Raw genomic sequence first — 21,016 nt, 5'->3', positions numbered from 1 at the left:
AACTTATCTAGACGGATTTTGTGGGAAGAGGCAACTAGACCAATGGTTATGTATGATAAATTTTGAGATATGGTTCGCAATTATTCCTAGTAAATGTATGTATTCCAGCTGGAACTTAGTTTTTCGAAGAGATATCCCTGGGAATTTCTATTCTCTTTCGCAGTTAGAGTTAGACTATTTTGTTTATATTTATTTTTTTAAGGAAATCGGCTTCATGAGATGCTCTTTTTACTTCCACTCTTTGTTCTTCCCTTGCCCATAGTTTTAAAGTTTAAAGGTGTAATGAATGATAACGTAGATTTCGAAGGAACCTAATTTCAGCCTATTAAATTATGCAATAATTACCTTTTTTTCAAAATGAATAAAGTTGTGGGTTAAACCTGATTGTTTGATAAAATGATTGTCTCGAGACTCTGTAACAATTGCGTAGAGCAAATTATCAAAATAGTATTGTTTCACCATCCCTTTAATGAAGCTCGAGATCTACTCCATCCTCTCCCAATCCCAATCCCAGAACCTCGAAAACCTTAACAGAGTAAGACTCGCTTGTAGACCCCGAAAACTAAGGTCAATAGAATAACAATGAGAGGTAGAATAAATCTAAAAACAGTTTATTTTTTTTATATAATTTATGTAAAAACCGTCTAAGCTGTTGGCTTTACGTGCTCGTTGTTGAACTTCCTTCCTTATACTAGAAAATTGTCCATTACGCTATATATATATAAATACAGACCACCCTAAGGTCTGATTTTAACATACGGATGTACGTCTCCGTGTTTATTCCACGTCTAAAGAGACCCTGGGTCTATATCAGAAATAAGAGAGTTTTGGATGTGTATATACTTTTTCACCCTACAAGCAACTGGGCGTGAGTTGAAATTGGAGTGGACTCATTTACAAGAATGCCTATAGCTACGGACGGACTTACTTAGGACGCGTGTCTCGTGTATATACCTTTTAGAATATTCGAATCTCCCTCTAGACTGCCCATTACCGTTTGTTTTGAGAAAGAATGGAACAACCATGAGATGGAGATGGAGGAGGAATGGGAAAAACCTAAAAGGGGACCTAGTTTATACATTCTCACTCGCATCTCTCTCTCCTTCTCTTTCTCTCTCTCTCTCTCTCTCTCTCTCTCTCTCTCTCTCTCTCTCTCTCTCTCTCTCTCTCTCTCTCTCTCTCTCTCTCTCTCTCTCTCTCTCTCTCTCTCTCTTTTAGGGATAAAGACCGTAGGATTTGGAAAGATCGGTTGCCCCCCTTTTTACTCCGCGTCCATTCTCTTTCTCTCCCTCTTAATCCAGTTTTTCCTTCCAATCTATGAGAATATCGTATGCTCAGAAGCAAGGTACTTAAAGTATTTTCGGTCCATTATCTTTAAATTAAAATACCTTAATATTATTTAACAAAATCCATAGAATTATTATTTACAGAAATCTGCCTTAAACTTATTGTTTAGGGGAAACTTTTAAAAAATTACACGACCCAAATTGAAAGACATCTTAATGTACTTCGACAAATGGACATCTTGTATTGACCATGCACCCTCCCTCTTTCTCTCTTATGGTATCTCTCGGGAGTCCCCTAAAATTTCCCTCTACCTCTTATTTCGATAGAACCTATATACAAAGATTCGTTTTCGGTTCGGACTCTAAGCCAGTAAATGGAAAAGAGAGAAAATGGGTGACCATTCTTGTACGCCTTGTCCCGATGAATGAAGAGATGTTAGTCGTAATTATGAAACACGGCATAGAATACCTTCCACTTTATTAAACAGTGCCCCGCGAATGGGTCCCTCCTTTTTCGCTAATCCACTCTTTCGCCAAAATTATGACCCCGAGAGTATTTCGTTTTATAACCTTTAGGTTCTCCCTCGCTTCTTGTATCTCCGGGTTTTCTCTTAATGCTATTTCGTTGCGGTGGTGTTGTTTGGGAGAGAGAGAGAGAGAGAGAGAGAGAGAGAAATAGACCATCCGTAGCTCTACGCGCGAAATGCTTGCTTGTTTGTTCTAGAATTTGCGGGAAGAAAAATAGAGCTTCCCTGCATCACCCTTCGCGATGGAGTATTAAAAATAAGACCACTTTCCAACGCCATGTCCGGCAGCTATATACACCCAGCTCGAAATAAAAGCTGTCCTTTCTGTTTTTCTTTACCAATGGGGATATGTTGGTTGTAGACCTATAACCCGGCCGCCGCTTGGTTCTTCACGTTAATAGAAAGTGACCGTATTTTTCCGCCTTACTTAACGGTCTGATAGTATATAGTATATTTGTTTGGTCAGTATAGTTACCCTTTACTCTCTATCTCTCTCTCTCGTCTCTGGCGGCTTTCCTTTGTTATACGAACTAAACCCTCCCGGGAATTTTACTGTTCGAGTAAAAACCACCACGTGGAATACGCTGTCTGTTTATTGAAAGAGAGCTCGCTGAAATATACGGTTGTCGATAGTAAATTAAATCTTGTTAGTGCATGCTGCTGGTCCTCTTGGTTTTTACGTCTGTCTTAAAGTTTCCTTAGTTGTTCCCCAGACCAGATGGAATTATCGTAGTTCGTAACTTAAAGTAGATAATAAGCTTTTTTGTCAGTTGCAGGCAAAATTCACAGACACTAACAACGTATGATGAGCTTCTATGGTACGGTGTACCGCGCTCCGAGGTAGTTGACCACAAACTATTGAACTCTAACGTTTCGCTATGTTTAGTACCAAGATCGTTGTAAAATAGCTGACCCAACCGATAGAAAAAGAAAAAGTTAAAGGTTTTAAGAGGTCTCGTTATTTACCCTTATATGGTTTCGGAGGTATATACAGTTACAACTGGCGCACCCCCCCCCTCTTCCCGGGTGCGGTCAAAGTTTTTTGGTCGAAATGTAATGTGTTTTTGGGAAGCGAAACTTTCGCTAAATAGTCCTGGGTATAATGTTTCCCCTCGCGGCCCCTAACTATCGAATGATAATACCAGCACGCTTTAACCATTATTTCTAGTCACCATTGCCTTGGGTTTTGGCTTATATGTGTTTTTTTCTCCTCCTATCCAAAACTGTCTTGTTCGCAAACGCTGTTTTTTTTATACGATTGGTCCCCTTACACATTGCGCCCTTTTCACCCTGTAGTACTGAATGACACGTGTATTACGAGTTGCTAGCTTCAGTTCTTCCCTCGTAAAACTATCGCTTTTCCATATAGCGCCATTCTTTCGCCATCTTTACCGCCACCTCGTAATCGATACCGAGACTCTCTCTCTCTCCCCTCCGCCGCATCTTTCTTCTAAGAAGGAGGATGAAGAAAAGATCCTGGAAGAGGAGAGTGGGACGCCTATGGAAGAGGCTGAACTAATAGATGAAGTGGTTGAGGGATTCCTAGAAAAGGATGGGAGAAATTTTCCATTATGTAGAAATTCTTTAGAATTCTTCAGATATTTCAAAGGTGTTTTCGAAATGTTTACTCGTGTTACGAAGATTGATCAAGGTGCAGGGGAGGGGTCAAGGAAATACGTACGCATTTGTTTTTCTTGGTCAGAAGCGTTTAAGGTGAATTGGCTTCGTGAGAGTTAGAAATGATTACCATTAGTTTATTACACCATTTTCATTTGAAATGAATTCCCTCAACCACGTTATCTAATAACGTATTGGTATATAAGAGGGTGGGCAACAATAATCCGCTACCCACTTCTCCTTTTTCTCGATTCTGAACCCCTGGATGAGCGGAGGCAGGCACCGGTTTTTGGGGGGGGGCAGGAGTTTAAGGGGAGACCCATCAAAATTACGAGCTATATTGGGTAAAAACTGTTGGAGGAAAACTCCGAACTGTTATAAATAAGAGAGCGAGAGAGAAGCTCAGCTACTAGAATGACCGTTAGCTTTAAGCTTTTCTCCTAAATAAAAAAATAAAAAACTGAAGAAACTCCAAGAACAGCGAGGGGGGGAGGCTATTTTAAGGCAGGGAGAGTTAGGCTTAAGGTTATAGGCCTGAAGAAAAAAAAGAGTCTTTTAGAGTAGAGGGTGAAAAGATTGCGGACGTTGCTAGCTCGCTGGCGCGTTCGTGGACCAGATGGTGTAAGGGCCCTCGTTCTCCGATCGCTCGACGTCAAACGGAATGACGGATAGGCGCCCATTTCGCTTCTGCATTAGAGAGGGCCCCCTAGTAGTTTTCCCGCGCCCTGTCGGAAAGCGCGCGACGCGGGGTGATACAACTAGACTTAACAATATATATAAAGGCGGCTTTAGCAGCTATAGAGAGTATACAGCGTACTCCCTCTCTCTCCCTCTCTCTCTCTCTCTATCCGATCCTCGGAAGAGGCTGAACGCCTCAGACCTACTACGTCTCTAGAAAAACGCTTAGATCCGCCGTTATATAAGGGAAAAAAGAGTCTCTGTTCCATGGGGACGAAATTATTGGTCCGAATAGGCTTAAGGTCAGACTAGACGACATTCGAGGGAGCGATTTATCACGCGACATTCTCAAAATATTCTATCAAATACTCCTGTACATAAACCGTACCGTGTGACAGTTTTGAGAATTTTTTTATTTTTTTTAAAGTGTTTTACCTTTCCGAAAACTTAGTTATAGGAGCTGATTTATTAAAAATCTCCAGAATAAAAAAAAATCTTTTCTTCGTAAAAATTGGATTTAGCTCGGGTGCAATGTTTCTGAAATTTAAAAATAAAATCCCTTCCAGCTACTTCTTTCTTAGCGTTACGCAATTTTGGAAGTTACCGTATACACGATGCAATATTCCTTTTACCGAGTTTAAACGTTTTTAAATTCCTTAAGGAATAAGCGTATAAAGTTTTTCTCCTTTTTTTCTTTCCTTCTTTCCTTAAACAAAAACTAAGGATTTTTCATACTTGGAAAAACAATTCCTTCTCGTATTTTTTTTTCTTTCGGGGCAAATAGTAAGCTAGAAGAAGAAGGAAAAACGGGGCCCTATATAATACTCTCCCAGGAATTTCCTGGCAATTTTTCGGGCCTTCCGAGAGTAGGGAAAAATCTAAAACTAAAAGGAATAAAGGATCTATACGAAAGTCCCGAAAAAACTTATTAATTGAAAGTTCCCGCGGCGTACTAGGCCTACGTTGTGTTTCCCATATATTCTTTTTCCCATTTTTTTCGGCACGAAATTCAGTGAGAAAAAGAGCCTGAAAAATCCCTGAAAAAATATTGGTAATTGGCTTAACTGACGCGTGGAAATATGGTAAAATCTCGCCGTTTGTCTCTCGCTTAGTATTGACCAAGGCTTAACGTTATCTATTTAAAACGAATTGATTAGGCAATACAGCGAGACGACGTTCTGCCTTTACGACATTTTCCCCTTGAACTAACTATAAAGGCGCAAAGGTCCGTGAAAACGGACCGTAATTCATACGTAAACGATTCGGATTCCCCCTGCAAGGTTTAAGTCCCGTCAAATCCAACTCGCTCCTTTTCCGTGGGATGTTTCCCCCCTTCCTAGTTTTTTCGGGTTTTTTCCCCCTAAAATCGGATTTCATACTCTACTCGATATCACGCCTTTGCTATCGCAACCTGTATACCTTACAACTCCCGGCTAAAAGGTATCAAGTGGTAGCAAGTTCAAACCTTAAGTTTGTGTTTGTATTTTTACTTTATTTCACCCTAAAAGAAATAATAATAAAAATATTCTAATAATTTGAGAAGAAAAATTAATAAATATCAATTATTTTAATTAACTATAAATACGAATGATTTTTCCTTAATTTTATTTTAGCTTATTTTCCTATTTGAAAAAGTGATCGAAATTGCAGTTACAACATTTTAATTCCAAGTTTAACGATACCGGTAGAGTTATATGTCTATTTTTTATCCCGTATATTCGTCCTGTTGGAATTTTTCTCACTACCCGCTTGTTTATTAACGGAGCGAAAGCGGAAAATTTTCGTGAGCGTGTTACCAGCCCAACCCGCCTTCCGATTCGGGTCTCGCGCGTGGTTGAACATCTCTTCTCTTTACCTCATCCCCTCTCCATCCTTCGTTTTTCTTTCACACACACACCCCCGAAAAATCTCCACAAACTCCTTTCCAAACTTATCACGCTGTAAAAGATCCGCGATATTTTAAAAATTTTAGCTCTTAACTCCCCCGCTTCTCCTTCTTCCCATTTAGATATGTACCTTAGTAAATTTTCTAATTCGATTAAGGTACGCAGTTGAATGTTTGTTTTTCCATACTTGAATATCGCGAAAGGGTACGTACCTTTTTAAAATTAATTTAATTGAAATATTTAATGAAACAGTTTTTTTAACACGCTCGATTTTTAATATTTAATTATGTAGTTCAAATTGAGAAATTAAACGATTTATAAATAATTGCCCCTGTAAGTCGTTTTTTCCTTGAACATTGGAGTGCTGAGGGGAAAACATTTCTACAGGGGCCGATAGGAAATACATTACTGATGTTACCCCTGGAAGGCATCTTCCCCAAACGACTTCTGTTATTTTAAAAAACAAATCAACGCTTCTTCTATTTAATGACTTTAACATTTTAAATTAATAAATCCCAAATATGTTTTATTTTATTTTTTTTGAGAAATTAAAAAGTCATTTTTATCATTTTGAGGATTTTAATTATGCCCGGGACTTCCTTAAGACAAAGAGCTATAAAAAATCCATTAATTTGAAATGACAAAGGATAGTAGCGTTGAAAGGAATGATAATTTTTACGAAGAAGCTTTTAAGAAGGAGGTTTTCGAAAATGTCTTAATCCGAGGACTAATATTCTATTTGAGGAAACGCCGAAAGGAAAGAAATGAAAGAGGAAGGCAAAGTTATTTTCGCTTTTAAGCGAGATTTTTCTTTCCTTTTAACGTTTAACGCAAAAAGGAAGAAGAAGAAGAATAAGTAGGAAAAAAAGGGGACGCCACTAAGTTATATATAAAGGAATTTGCCATTTCCGAAAAGCATTAGTTTTCCTTTTACTTTCCAACCAAAGTTTCCATAGACTATTACAACCAGCTATAAAATAATATACACTAGAATTATAAGACCTCCATAACTTAAAGTAACTATTGAACTAACTCTCTTATTGAATTTTATTTCAACATTTTTTTATCAGCGACTCCCTCCTGAATACTTCATACTTTTCAAGAGAGTAGTTGACTATCTTAGATAGTTTAGAACCCTCTCGAAATCTCTAGTTTCCACGTAAATTCCTTATATCTATCTTGAAATGGGGTTCCGTAACGAAACTCTCTATGCATATCGAGTTTTCGTTCGCTTCACATATCGATTCTTCTTTCCTTATTTTTTATTCCTTCTTCAAAATAGGGATCGAGTTATTTTCTTATTTCTTCTTTGACTCCGCATCTCGCGCTGCTTTCCTCTCGAATCAAGGTAAACAATGGCGTTACGCGTCCGTCCGGGTAATAGACTTCCTTAACTTTTGTAGAAAAGGGTTAAACAAGTTCAAAAAACCCTTTCTTTCCTTCTCATAATTTACCGCAGTGTACCGATAGGGTTAGAATTAAGGTTGTTATTAATAATAAAATTACAATTTATTTTATTGGGGTTTTTGTGTGACTAAAGGGGAGTTTCAGTTCATTGGAAAAATATATATTTCAGGGATCTGCTTAAATATTCCTTCTTTATGGGAAGAAAACATACCAGACTGTAAAAACAAGGGGGGGGGGACCGAGTATCAATTTCAGTTGATATTTTAGTTCAAAATTTGATCCCAAAACATAGGATAAACATAGCTATATGAAGAAATATATATTTGGCGTTCAGAAATATTTTATTTCAATATTATTCGTGCGTAGTTTAAAAATCGAAAAACTCTGGAAAGGAAAATAGGCCAGTCGACCACGTTTCTCTCTATTTTCGCCCTATTTTCTGCCCCCCCCACTATACCAAATACTCGTTTTAAGTTATAGAGGAGACGTAAAATAAAATCAGTACGCGGTGTAGAAAAAAGTAAAAGAGTTTAGGGGGATGGGAAAGGATGAAATACGGGGCCGGAATAAGGAAAGAAGCTCAAGAGCGAGGGATGGAGAAATGTCTAGTCGTTTTTGACGTGTTCATCATCTCGAATGAGTCTCTCGGGATCTGTTTTTTCTTTTTCTTCTTATGGATCAAGAAGGAAGGGATACGTCCTAATATCGGCGTCAATCTACTCTACAAAAACTCTTGTTCTTGTTATTTTTATTTGTTGATTCCCCAATTCTTATTTATCTGCGCAACAATTCGTATCAATCAATCAGATTTAAACAAATGAAAATTAAATCTTTTGTTTTTTATATTAGAAACCATCGCGTAATTTGGTTTATTACGTATACTAATCAAATGAGACACGGTTTAACATCGGGAAATGTCCAACTCCAAAATATAAGACCTTCTATGCGAAAACAAATCGTGATTAATATTTGTAGGAGGAGAAAACATTTTTTCATCGTGTTTAACCAATATATCGTATGCTAGAATAAAAACAAAACAGAGTAATAATAAATAACCGAGGGTTCTTTTATATTTATGTTCCTCTACGGACGGTGCTTTGTATCTTCTCTCCTTTTGATCCCTCATAGGTTATGAAGAAGGAGTGAAAAACTAAAAAAATATTCCGCTTAAGGGGATTCAATAAGTAGTATAGTAGCTCCGAAAATTCCGGTTAGGGTTAGATCTTTTTTGTTTTTCGTTTAAAGCAATTAATATTATCTAGGCTTCTTCTTACTGCTGATAAAAATACCTCTTCAAAGCTATTTTTTTACCCTTCTCAAAGAAAGGGGGCTGATCCGAGGAAATATTCTTCTAGAATATATTACGCGAAATACATTGCAATTTCAGAGGGAATATGCCATAAATCGCGTTATTTCTTATTATATTGTATTTTACCCATAAAAACATAACACCAGAAGTTGACAACGTGAAGAGGACAAGATGAAGCCCCTTTCGCGCTTGAAACAATTATTTAAACTACGGGAAATTATTTACCAAGTCGGGTAAAATATTACGGTGTAAGTTTAAGTTTAATTAATTTAATTTAGTTAATTAGGGTTAACCCCACCAACCCTTCAAGATGAAAAGAAAAAGAGGAGTTGTTTATATCGGGAAGATAGCGTATTTTTGCAGAATAGATCGTCGATGTATCATAAAATTGCGGGAAGAGCTTTGGGCCCCCCAGGATCTTTTTTCATTATTATTATTATTTTAAGGGGGTGCTCTCATTTCTAAGCTCCTATTGGGTAATGATCCGGAACTTTATCCGGTTTAGAAATTGATGAAGTCGGAGAGCGGGCATGATTGTGAAAGCCTGGATATATTAAGTTTGTTTTCTCTCTCTCTCTCTCTCTCTCTCTCTCTCTCTCTCTCTCTCTCTCTCTCTCTCTCTCTCTCTCTCTCTCTCTCTCTCTCCTTCTCCAGGATCTCATTTTTATGATAGAAAAAGAAGGAAAGATTCTCTCTACATAACGCTATGTTTTTTTGTTTTTTTCGAAAGTATTCCTAACTGTATCATAAACTATACGAGAGAGGAAAGGAAAAATATAGAGTTTGGTGATTGTTATAGATGGCAAAGGGATGTTTTTTGTTTTTCTGTATAAAAAGATGAATATACCTACTCATAAGTTCATATTTTTTACCCCATGACCTGACCTAGTGGCTTCTGATTAACGACTTTGAACTTTTCTTAGGAACTTATAGGAATATTATTATCTTTTGATAGACATGAAAGAAAATATTGGCCACACCCCCTCCCCGTCTTATCTCTATATTTTTTTGACCCTCGGGATTTTTTGGGTTTATAAAAAAAGAAGTTTTTACGTCGTTGAACACATTGATTAGGTTTTTCTATATTATTTTCTTTTATATAAAAGATACTACCCTAGTTTTTTCCCTGACGAGATTTGGGGAATTTTCCTAATCGTTTTCAAGGAATAATATGAAAATATTCAATTTCGCCATATAGAAATAAATTACTAACGCATTTTATAAAATTGTTATAATGTTATAGAGGTCAAAATCGCCTTTGAAACTTTGTAAAGACCATGGCCGATTTTATTATCAAATACTTCAGTTTCATATATTTTCACTAAATCGTTTTTTATATTATATTAAAAACAATTCATGAATTCTCCGATTAAATTCTTTGATGCGAATAATTATGATATTACAGTCGTTTGGGTTTCAAATCAGCCTACGTTTTTATCAGAATTTACTTCCGAAACCGACTTAGAAAGAAAGTTAAAATAAATAAATGGTTACCCAAAGTTTAAGGTATTTGAAAATATTCCGATTTATATATCAAAATTCAAAACTCGCGTTGTTTAGCCAAAGAATTGAATACATGAATAATGTAAATAAACTAAAAAGGGTTTGAGTTGAATGGGTGGTTTCTTTGGTTTGGAAATAATCTCAAATTCTTGACCCAAAATCTCTCTCTCTCCATCTTCTCTCTCTTTGATTCTTGGTCTTTCGCGTGGCTAGTTTCGTGCCAGACGAGAAGCGTCTAGACTTCCTTCCATTTTGGTCTGATAGTCTAAGGAAAGACTTTGGTTTGGGTAAACCTTTTATAAAGCGACCCTACCTCACCCCTTACCATTGAGCACTCGGTTTCATTTAAGAGAAGAACTTGTATTAAAAAAATAAAGGTTGAATTACTACTACTAGGGACTTGAAGGGGCGAGCAAAGATAATCAGACTTCTATAGAATTTATTTTTTTGGGTTCTTTTTTATTTCACTTTCAAACTTGCTTTCTTTTTTTTTTTTTTAAATGCTCTTTTCATCGCAGACTGCTACTTAAATCAAGGGTTAAGACCTACAAGATGGTTCGATGAACTTCTTTCTACCTGATGTTTACTTTAATTTTGGTTTTTTCTTTTTCCGTCTCTCTATAGAGGGAAAGAGATTTACCTCTGTCCCGAAAACCATTGATTTTATCTGAGATTGAGTTAATTTAATAATAAGTACTACCTAGATTTAATATATTATTAATTTTAAATTTTTCATGTTTATGTTATTAATAATATTATGTTAGTTTTAATTTATTTATTATTTCCTTCTTGGTTTTGTTAGTAAATACAGATTTAGTATAATATTAAATATCCTCTGTAGGTCGTCTTTACCCCGAACACTGAACTTCCGCAGGAAAAACATTTCTACAGGGGCCAATAGAAAATACATGGGAGAGTTTACCCCTGGTAGGTAGCTTCTCCATCGAACGCTAAAATTTTTATCATTATCATTCTTTTTATTTCAAACTTAATTATTAAACTTTAAAGATTATATTAAATATTTAAAAGAACTTTATAAATGATCTCCAACTATTACTGATAGCCTTGAACTAAGTTTTGGCCAAAAAATACCTAAAATATTTTAGAAAGGATGTAGACGATTCTTTCTACGTCGACTGACGATGAGTTATAACCATCCATTTCTGCTATGGGAGAAAAAAATTCTTTCCTTTCGCGAAATACTTGGTTGGCTTGAAAAAATACCCCTTTTTGCCCCCCCCCTTTCCAGCTTTCTTTAAATTGTCCGTCGACTAGTTCTCGCGAACCAAACTGGCTGCACTCACTATATATAATACATAAAGCTATCCCTTTGTCAGAACCCTTCGGAAGTCCATAAGTGGAAGCAAGAATTTTACTATCCTTAAACTATTTCCTGGAAATTTGTGAGGTTTGAATAAGCTTTCTCAACAATAAAAACCACTCCCGTTGTTATTACTCTGAGTTCGTGTTCGGATACCCGCAGTTTTTCTTTCTGATTGTTAGTTTTTATTTCAAATATATTTAGTCAAATGATATAGATTTTAATATGTATCTGTGGTATAGTGGTTATCTCACCCGCGTCGCACCTGGAAGGCGTAGGTTCGAGGCCGCGTAGGTGAGGCGAAGTTATTTTATGCTTGTTAGTTTAAATTCACAACTAAATTAGCTCAAAGAGAGTTGAACATCGTGTATCATGGCGCAATTGGTAGTGCTGATCTAATCCGCTTCACACCGGGAAGACCCAGGTTCGAGACCATGTGGATACGGAGAAATTGTTTTATGCTCGTTAGTTTAAATTTGCAACTAAATTAGCTCAGAGAGCGCTCAACATCACGCGTCATGGCTCAGTTGGTAGAGCCATTGAATGACAGTGCCCAAATAGCAATCTTTGAAAATGGTCAGTGCCCGGTGAAGTCGTGTCTAATGTGGTCCGTGCTCAGATGACAGATACCGTAATTATTTTTTATAGTTTTTAATTCAAATAAGATTTAGTCAAACGGTATTATTTGCATATGTATCTGCTGTGTAGTGGTTATATCACCCGCTTCATACCCGGATGCCGCAGGTTCGAGCCCACGTGGGTGCGGAGAAATTCCTTTATGCCCGTTAGTTTCTACTTCATTTAACATACTTTTGATACAAAATACCTTCCTTATATAAAAATGGGTGCCTTTTCCCAGGACGTCTCTTTATCGGTTAGAGAGAAAAAGGCTTAGAGTCCGGGCGAGTGGGTGCAATTTTAAATGGGAAAGGGATCTAGAAAGACTCTGGAAGAGCGAGAGAGAGAGAGAAAGTAGAAACCCGCTGACTTTTTGACAGTCGGGAGCAAAATACCGCATTGCAGTTGAGCGCGCCATCTACCCACCCAAGGACGTACGTACGGTATAGAAGTAAAAGGTGGCCAGGCCCGTACCACACCACCCAGTCCCAGGATAGACTTCTAAAGAAAGAAATTCGAGATCAACATTCTTAAGTTTTCCACCCCTTCTCGTCGTCTCCGGAGATGCTAGAGAGAGAGAGAGGGGCCAACCCCAAAAAATCTAACGTTTCTTGGTTTCCGGATATCGAGAAAGAAACGAAACCACGCTTGGGCGCGAGACATTCTCCTCAGTTCGCCGTTCGACTTCCATCGCATCCCACTTTCTTTGAATCCCCCCCCTTTTTTTTTTTTGTAAAAGAAAATTCTTGATGCTTGGCTGACAGTTAACCTAGGTTTTCCGTAATAGTTTCTGCCTGCTACTGAACATTTCAAGCTCTAGCTTTTCAGGACAGCTCTTTCTTCCAGGCGCGCTACTAGAAATTGAAGTACATCGTCATCGCGTTTAGCGTTCCGATCAGTTTCAGTTCGATTTCATGCACCTTTTTTTTATCTGGCAAAAACCAGTGTAGAGTTGAGGTAGCAATCTAGCTTTGTCATGTATTCAGTTTTTACCTTTGAAATCGGAATTGAAGGGAATGAATGAACCCAAAATGATCTTGGTTACAGATTGAACTGAAAAACCTTCAGCAGGGCTTCTTTGGGACTTTTGGTTTAAGGGATATTTTAAAATTTAAGGGTATAGTACCACGAGGGGCAGTGCCTTCGTCAAAGTGTAGTGAACTCGGGCTCCGTCTGGCGATGCCTGTTGGAGCCAGCGATATAACCCAAGAGGGCGGCTTCTCGCCCTTGTGTTGGTTTCTCCGCATGCAATTTAATGGAATTGTCTATGTTTACAATTAATTAACTATGAATATTTTGCGTTTTAATTGCTGAAATGTGAGTTTTCAAGTCACAAAATGCGAACGAAGCTCCAGTGGCGCAATCTACTAAAGTAAAACCAATAAGAGTAAAATCACGAGCGGGGTTTACGCCACTCCATCGTAAAAACCGCCTGTAAGGCTTTTGCAACCATTAGCTCCTATCTTAGACTTTCAGAAGTTCACGCGCCTGGACAGGAAAAAAAAACCCACACCGAACCTAGAAATTCTGGGGTTTTCGCGTGAGGAAAAGAGATGTAAAGAATTCCGGAACCAATTGATTGGGAAACTTTTGGCAATAGCTTTCCAATAGCCCTGGCGTCGCATTCAAACTCTCGGCTATGGCTCACTTTTTCCCGGGCTTTTTCGTTTTTACAGCCGTAAGGGAGCTGGAAATAAGTGACGGAGGTGCGTACATGACTGTGTACGAGCAGCAGAAGGGAAGGAAGCTTTTATAGCGAAACTCTGTTCAACACTTTTCCCGCCATTTCTTTTTATTTTTGTTTGGCGCGAGACCGCTATTCTCGCGCCTTCCGTCCCTCCCCCGCACAACTCCCCCTTTCCTGTAACGTTTCCTTCTTACTGCTCCTTGTCACGTGCCTCGTGCGGACTCTACCCCTTGGACTCTACCGAGTGACAGAGGTTTTTGGGCGCTCCAAATAAAAAAAAAAATAAAAGTTTTCATCGCCCTCTCTCTCTCTCTGGTAGTATCCTACTTTTTATTTTATTTTTAAATAAAAAAGCTGGGACTGGGAGACTTCCTCTAAACCGGAAGTGTTCAATTGAATAACGGAACCCCTGTTAAGGAATAAAACGAAGGATAAAAGTTGATGTTATGGAGTTTTATTACGGGGATTTTTATAGAAAATACTTTATCCCTTGGGATATATATTCGACTCGGATTTTATTATCGTCTCTGAAAAACCGATATTCGAGTCCAGACCAAACTTATAGCGCGTCTCTCCGGCGGTGAAAATTACTTAAACTAACTTTGGAAAAGGCCCGTATAATATAATTTGCATATATACGATTTCATTTAGGCCTTTCGTTGTAATTCTCGCATCTCTAACCTTCAAAAATTCTAATTCTTTTAATTATAAACCTCATTGTATCTTTCTCTAACTCACTCTAGAGTCCGGGAACGTGACTACACCTTCTTTTGAAAGTTTGCTAAAAGTGTAGAATATTTTCCTCCCCATGCAGACCCTTTTCGTATTAAGTTATTAGTTTGTTCTATAAAATTTAATCCTTTCGTGCCTTAATTCGCAGCGCCATTTCAGTTTAACTAAAGCCAAAAGAGAGACAGAGAGGTGGAGGAGGGTCAAAGCTTTGGGAGTGAGATTTCAAAAGAATCTTTTAGGGACCACCCATGGTTCGGTTTGAATTTCTCATCCAGTTTTATCCAACCTTATTTGAACCATCTTCGGAGAATTGCTCTCTAAAAATTCGGGAAGGGATTTTTTCTTTCTCTCCATCATTTCATCCTCAGCCTCCCAGTATATACGAGTAAATTTAAAATTCCATTCAATTACTTCGCAAAAAGAGGGTGTCTTTTTCACTCTCTTCCCAGCACCCGAGAAATCCGATTCCGCATCATAAAAGCGTTTAATGACGTCTTATTTCGCGCCTTTTTTTATATCACGACCTCCATCTCTATCTTTCAAAAGAATATTTCTTCTTGGAGTTCTTCGATTTGGTTGGAAGAACCAGGGATCGTTTCTCGCGTATAGAACTATTATTCTATAGGCCTAGTTTTTTTCTCTCTGCAGTTCAAAAGTAGGCTTAAGGTTAGGCTTAGTGCCGGTAACTTGGAAATGCAAATTTTGCCTATTCTCTTCTATACTGCATGCAGGAATAGAAAACGTGATCCTGGGAAATCTATCTAGGTTATCTTCGACGTCCATTTTATACGCGCCGCGGGTTACATCACCTTTTGTCATTGTTATAAATTGTCCCTAACGTTCCGCCGGGTATTGGAATATATTATTCTTAAGAATATACATTCTTTGGCGGCGCAACTTTTGGATATTCGAGGTAGATATCTGAGTTATTGCGCAGACCCTAGATTTGACTCCGAGAAAAGCAAAACCCAGCTCGAGTCGCGTTCGAATCTAAACCTTCAACGATTACACTTGTTTTTCATTAATTTCTACCTGGGAAAAACAAATTATCGAACGTTAATTATACCCTCATCTTTATATGCAAATTTAATTAGAAATAGTTCAAAATCAGGCTTAGGGCTTACGATATAACGTTAGGAAAATATAGCCAAGGCTTAGCGACTTTATATAAGATAAGACAAGGTCATAAAATAAATCTAACGCTATCTATAAAATAAAATAAAAAAAACATTTTTTTTCCACCAATCCGGCAAAATATGAATATTATAGGGGTTAGAAAAAAGCAAAAGAATTCAAATAAAATAGTCGAGACGATCTCCTCGTGTAGGGCGGCGGCAATTGAAGCAATTTTATTTCTCGCAACTCTTTTCTCTTTGATCCATCTCCCGAAAAGAGTGAAGGACAGAGGGAGGTTACCAAATTCAAAAGAAGAGAGAGAGAGAGATAAAAAAAGAAACGGGTAAAAAATATCACTGTGAAGTTTTTCCATTGTTGCGTACCCTTAAACAGGGCACCAGTGTCAATGGAAATCAATATAGACGCTACCAGGAATGCATAACGTCTAATAGGAATAATTGCGCTACATCCAATTTGATCCAACCTAGGAACTCGCGTTGCTACCAACACTTTAAAGACGTCAGAATTATGAGGAGTGACTTTATAGTAAGCTCTCAAGCCCGGCGTGGGAGATATGGGGGCGCGATTATTCCTGTTGGCTGTATGTATCCCTGACGCTACGGATACCCTTCGGAAGGAAAATAGAAACCTATTCTTTTTCTTTCAATCTTTTCTTTTGATTTTTGTAGTCGTCCGTGGATTCCCCGTTTTGTCTCACTCTTTCAGTTTGAAAAAATATCCAGAGATGAGGGGAATAAAGTAGAAAAGAAATATTATATAGAAAAAGAAGAAGAAAAGTCCTGGGTGTTAGATTATAGCATTCCGAACTGGTTTCGACTTTCAAATCGATCTCTTTTCTTTCTCTCAATTCTTATATATTTTTACGTATAGATATATATACGAAAATAGAAGAAATAGATATACTCGATATAAATGTCACCTCAGACCACCGGCAAAGGCTTAGGTATCATTGCGAGTTTCATTTTATTAGGGTCGAGCGACGTGGGTGGGTTGGTTTTTTTTTTTTTTTTGGTAATATAGCTTCCCCATTCCGAACATATCATTCGTTCCTCTCCCTGGGTCCTCCAAGTCCCTGGTGGCTATCTTTTCCTTTAAATTTTGAGGAAAAGCTTGCTCCCTTAGAAGGATTCCCTCTTCTGGGTCCAGGGTCCTAGACCCCGAGTCCCTCTTCCTTATAGCTGCCGCCTTTTCTCTTTTTTTTTTTTTGTATTGGAAACTTGCTTGCTTGCTTGGGCGGTTGAGAGGCAAGTCTGTATGGGTTGTATTTGTTTTTCGTTTCAATCATTTTAATCTATTCCCAGGGGTCATTGCGATACGAGAGGTTAACCCTGGGAAAAGGGCCTATTCTAGTTTAGGGAGAAAAAAAGAATGTCCGTTATTTTCTTTTTAAACTTGTTCAGTTATATTCCCTTTAAAAGTATGTCGATGTATTTTTTCCACGAGTTATATTCAGACATTTCATGAAATTTCATTGCAATACTTAACAAAAAATACAGGGTTCATACAAACCTGGAAAACCTGGAAAAGTCAGGGAAATAAATAGTTGACAAAAACCTCAGGTAAAACTCAGGGAAATTTATAATTTTTTGTAAAATTCAGGGAAATCAGGGAAATTTGCGCGTCAAACAGGGGCCGAGTAATTAAGCAAAATGTTCGTAAACATACCCTCCATAGGATTAACATTACACTATACTTTGGAGGCTCATAACTCTGGTTCTACTATTAGTGATACGGGGATGTCCAGGCTTTGAGTATGTTATAGTCCTATTTATCCCCCCTCCTTCGTTAACATTTGCTCCATAGGATACTCCATATACGGGAAAAACCTGGAAAACTCAGGGAAATTTGTTTTGAACCCTAAAAAAGTGCTGGTTATTTTATTTTTAACATTATAATCGCCGCGCTTAATTTAGTTTTAATAGTTTTAATATATATCTGTATTTCTTTATTTCCAGATATGGACTTCCGTTGAGGTATGACATTATCACTTCCGAGACCGATCTACTAGTCTATACGGACACACGGAGGAATAATGACACGTACGTAGTTTATGACGTTTTGTTTTTAAAGTTAACTTTTATATTGCATTTTGGGGGATTTACTATTGGTGAAATTTGAAATTTCGGTAGTAAACTTTTAGAGTCGGATATACAGCCCGCCCGGAATGTATGGTATAGAGAAAGAGGTTTATAATGTTATAGCCGCGCGTAGAGGCTATTGAGAGACCAGAGACTACAACACCCGTTTTCCAGAATATGGCCGAATAGGGAACGCCGGGGTATAGCGATAAAACGAGGCAATAGTCTTGACTTCCGGTGTCTAAATCAGCGGTTTATAGTTTATGGAACGGAAGTTGTCTGTCTCGCTTATGATTTATAGACTCTTTTCTATATATCTCGCTTGCCTTTTGCCTTTTGCCTTTTTACAAAGGATCTTCGAAACAGGATGAGATGACCCACCAATACCTCTTTTAGGTCGAAAGTCTACTCGGGTTTCGATTGACCTAACCACTTTAAAACAACCTTGGTTTTTCCATTTTTCGCCCTTTTCGGGGTCTTTCCCTTTTTACGGTAGTTCCGTCTTCGCCGCAACTATTCTCTAGAACTTCCTTTCAATCCAAAGAATATTTTTATACGTCCTCGGGTCCTCCTTAATGCCAGTTGACGAGCCACTTCAAGGGTTTTTAAAGTTGTTCGAAAATAGAATTTAGTTTTTGTTGCTCCCAGAGATTGTAGGTCAAAAAATAGACCAAACGCGTCGTTGGAATTCTTTAGAAGTCCGGGATTGAAACTATTTTATACTTTAGATATGGACCTTGGAGATTTTGTTTATTAATGTAATGCGAACTGGCTCTGAAGTATATGGACGAATTCCGTCGGGCATCTTGAAAAATCGATAACATACAAATAAGCCCGCGCTCGCGGAACGGGAATAAGAGACGAAGAATAATGCATCGAATCATCGGATGGGCGCCAATTTATTCGCCTAATTCGTATTCGACTCGCGATCCAAATTTTCTTCGGATGACGGGGCTCCGAATACGCCTTTGGGTTAGGCTTAGCCGCCCGCGTTTTCTTAGTTTTGCCCTCCCCCCATTGCACGTTCCATGCCCCCCCCGGCCGACCGCGGTGTATTAGAAACCTTATACTTTCATCCTACTCACTACCTGCACCCCCTTCCTCCGTCTCTCTCTCCCTCCCTCTCTCTGTCTCTATTGTATCGAAGAGAAGAATAAGGAAGAAAACTTCTCATCTTGAGCTTCCCTTCTTCCGAGATGGATTTCCATTCGCTGGTCGCATCGCGGAGATGGAAAGAGTTCAACAAGCGTAACAAAGAGACGGCCCACAGCGGGAATTAAGAAAACGGTGGGTGGCTCCAAATAACTTATAATTCGTTCGACCTGAGACTGGGAATAAACCGGAAGTTGACGTATAGTTCCCTATATAGAAAGTATAGAAACCCAGAACCGGAAACCATCGTTGTTTCACAACACATTCGTGTCATCTTGAAATATTAAGATCATTGATCAGATCAAATAAATATGTTTTCGTTGGTTCAATGCTAGGAGTATGCATTAACTCGTGGAACTGGATATGAACCTCGCGCTAAATAACTTATCGTAAAGTTAAGAGCTATTATTTGTTTGAAGGGATGTACAACGCGTTATGTTGGATCGGGTCCTTATCTTCAATCAAATAAGCTTTTCTGGGCACGCTTGAAATTCGTAGCATTATCAGTGCATTGGTAGTCTTTCGACGCTTACAGTCACGTGTAATAGCCCAAGTAACAGTAAGGCTATTCTTGACACACCCCAAAATATAACTCGTCTCGTTGTGCATCCCTTTTACCATTTATTATGGACTTCTGATTCGACTAGTCTTTATCCCATCATTGACGGATTCGGCGCGAACGGAATTAAAACGGAATGAAGTGGGACGGAGCCTGGGATACCTCGATGTATATAGTCACTTGGTTCGTGCCCTCGTTATACGGCCAGGCCGTACCGCCACCACCACCACCGCGAATGTTTAAGGAATTTTTACGCTGGAGCGAGCGAAATTGGCGACCGTTCTAGCATTTTTACCGCCAAAAATATTCGCAGGTGATTTGTTTTTGGGTATGGGTTGGAAGGGGTAATTTTTCGAGGTGGTTTAGGGTTCGGGTTTGCCCGGGAAAAGAATGGGTTAAGGGTTGGAAATTTTGGTTCGTTCACATGGAAATCCTTTTAGGAGAAACTAGCCGTTACTAAAACCGCGCGCCACTCCCACTCTCCCCCTATCCTATTTCCAACTTTCACTGTTCACTTCCTGCTCAGAAATTCGCTCTCTCTTTCACTGTTTTAGGTACCAGTTCATTTAAATGTAAATTAAAAGGAAGTTATACGTAATTGTGTCGTATTTCGTTGCTCTAAATAATCAGGCTAATTCGTTCGAATATATCCTTAAGCCGTGTTTTCATTAAAACAATTTGCAACAGTTAATTGCATTTTGTAGTGAAACATCTCTAAATGTTCCATCGGTTGAAAACGATTTCAAAGTGGACTCTCGTGTAAGAGCACGCGAGGAATTTTAAAACATCGTTTTAATTTACTTCTGGATCTATCTTTTCATTCTTTTTCCTCTTGAATCTAACATCCAAAATCGATGTTTGGGAAAAGTTTTTGAAGTGTGTGTCGTAACAATTTCAAAAACTACTCTTTTTTTTTATTTTTACTCTCCTATTTTCGTGGGTTCCCCATTGCTACCGACAAAACGACGCTGTTGAATTTTCAATTTCTGGAATTCTTTCTTCTCTTTCTTTCTTTTTCTTTCTTTATTTGATGGTTCTTCTGAGAGAGAGAGAGAGAGAGAGAGAGAGAGAGAGAGAGAGAGAGAGAGAGAGAGAGAGAGAGAGAGCCTCACCCTCTTAAGGGGTTTCAATTCTTTAAAGTGTGCGGTTGAAATTACGCTTGACCAAGTGAAAAAGCCTCTATAGTTGATGTAAACGGTAAGATTAACCCCTTTTCCCCACTTTCTGTGGCGCAAATAATGGGGTTTAATTTAGGCTTCTTATAAAAGACCAAAAATAACTATTGATATCTCTGTTCTATTCGTTAAAAAGTCTATCCTGTATTTAACAGAAATTGAAGCACTATTTTTATAACGCCGTTTTAAAGGGGTCCATTTGAAACGCCTTCCTTAAACCAATCCTAAATATTTATATAACCATAAGGTCATCCATCCATCTCCGTTAAAAATGGTCGAATTCCCTAGCGACATATTACGTCATCATCGTCTGGAATAAATAACTCCTTGTACAATCCATGGCC

At 38.2% G+C, this 21,016-nt stretch overlaps 2 protein-coding genes across 6 annotated transcripts in view; one reads left to right on the top strand and one right to left on the bottom strand.

Moving 5' to 3' along the window:
- Nucleotides 1–21,016, top strand: part of LOC149588633 (ELAV-like protein 3) — a 269,510-nt gene that overhangs the window by 54,870 nt on the left and 193,624 nt on the right. For all 5 annotated transcript variants that reach the window (XM_089862552.1, XM_089862551.1, XM_089862550.1 and 2 more), the window contains exon 2: nucleotides 17,664–17,747. The gene's annotated coding sequence lies outside the window, so the exon portion shown is untranslated. The remainder of the gene's footprint in view (nucleotides 1–17,663; nucleotides 17,748–21,016) is intronic.
- The window catches only part of LOC149588635 (cytosolic carboxypeptidase 6-like), an 89,236-nt gene that overhangs the window by 36,473 nt on the left and 31,747 nt on the right, over nucleotides 1–21,016 (bottom strand). The window lies entirely within an intron of this gene.

The sequence above is a fragment of the Phalangium opilio genome, unplaced genomic scaffold, assembly GCF_054372755.1.
Source record: "Phalangium opilio isolate 3A_F unplaced genomic scaffold, DU_Popi_V2 ptg000540l_1, whole genome shotgun sequence".
Taxonomy (NCBI): Eukaryota; Metazoa; Arthropoda; class Arachnida; order Opiliones; family Phalangiidae; genus Phalangium; species Phalangium opilio.
This window is presented reverse-complemented; position numbering and strand designations above follow the sequence as displayed.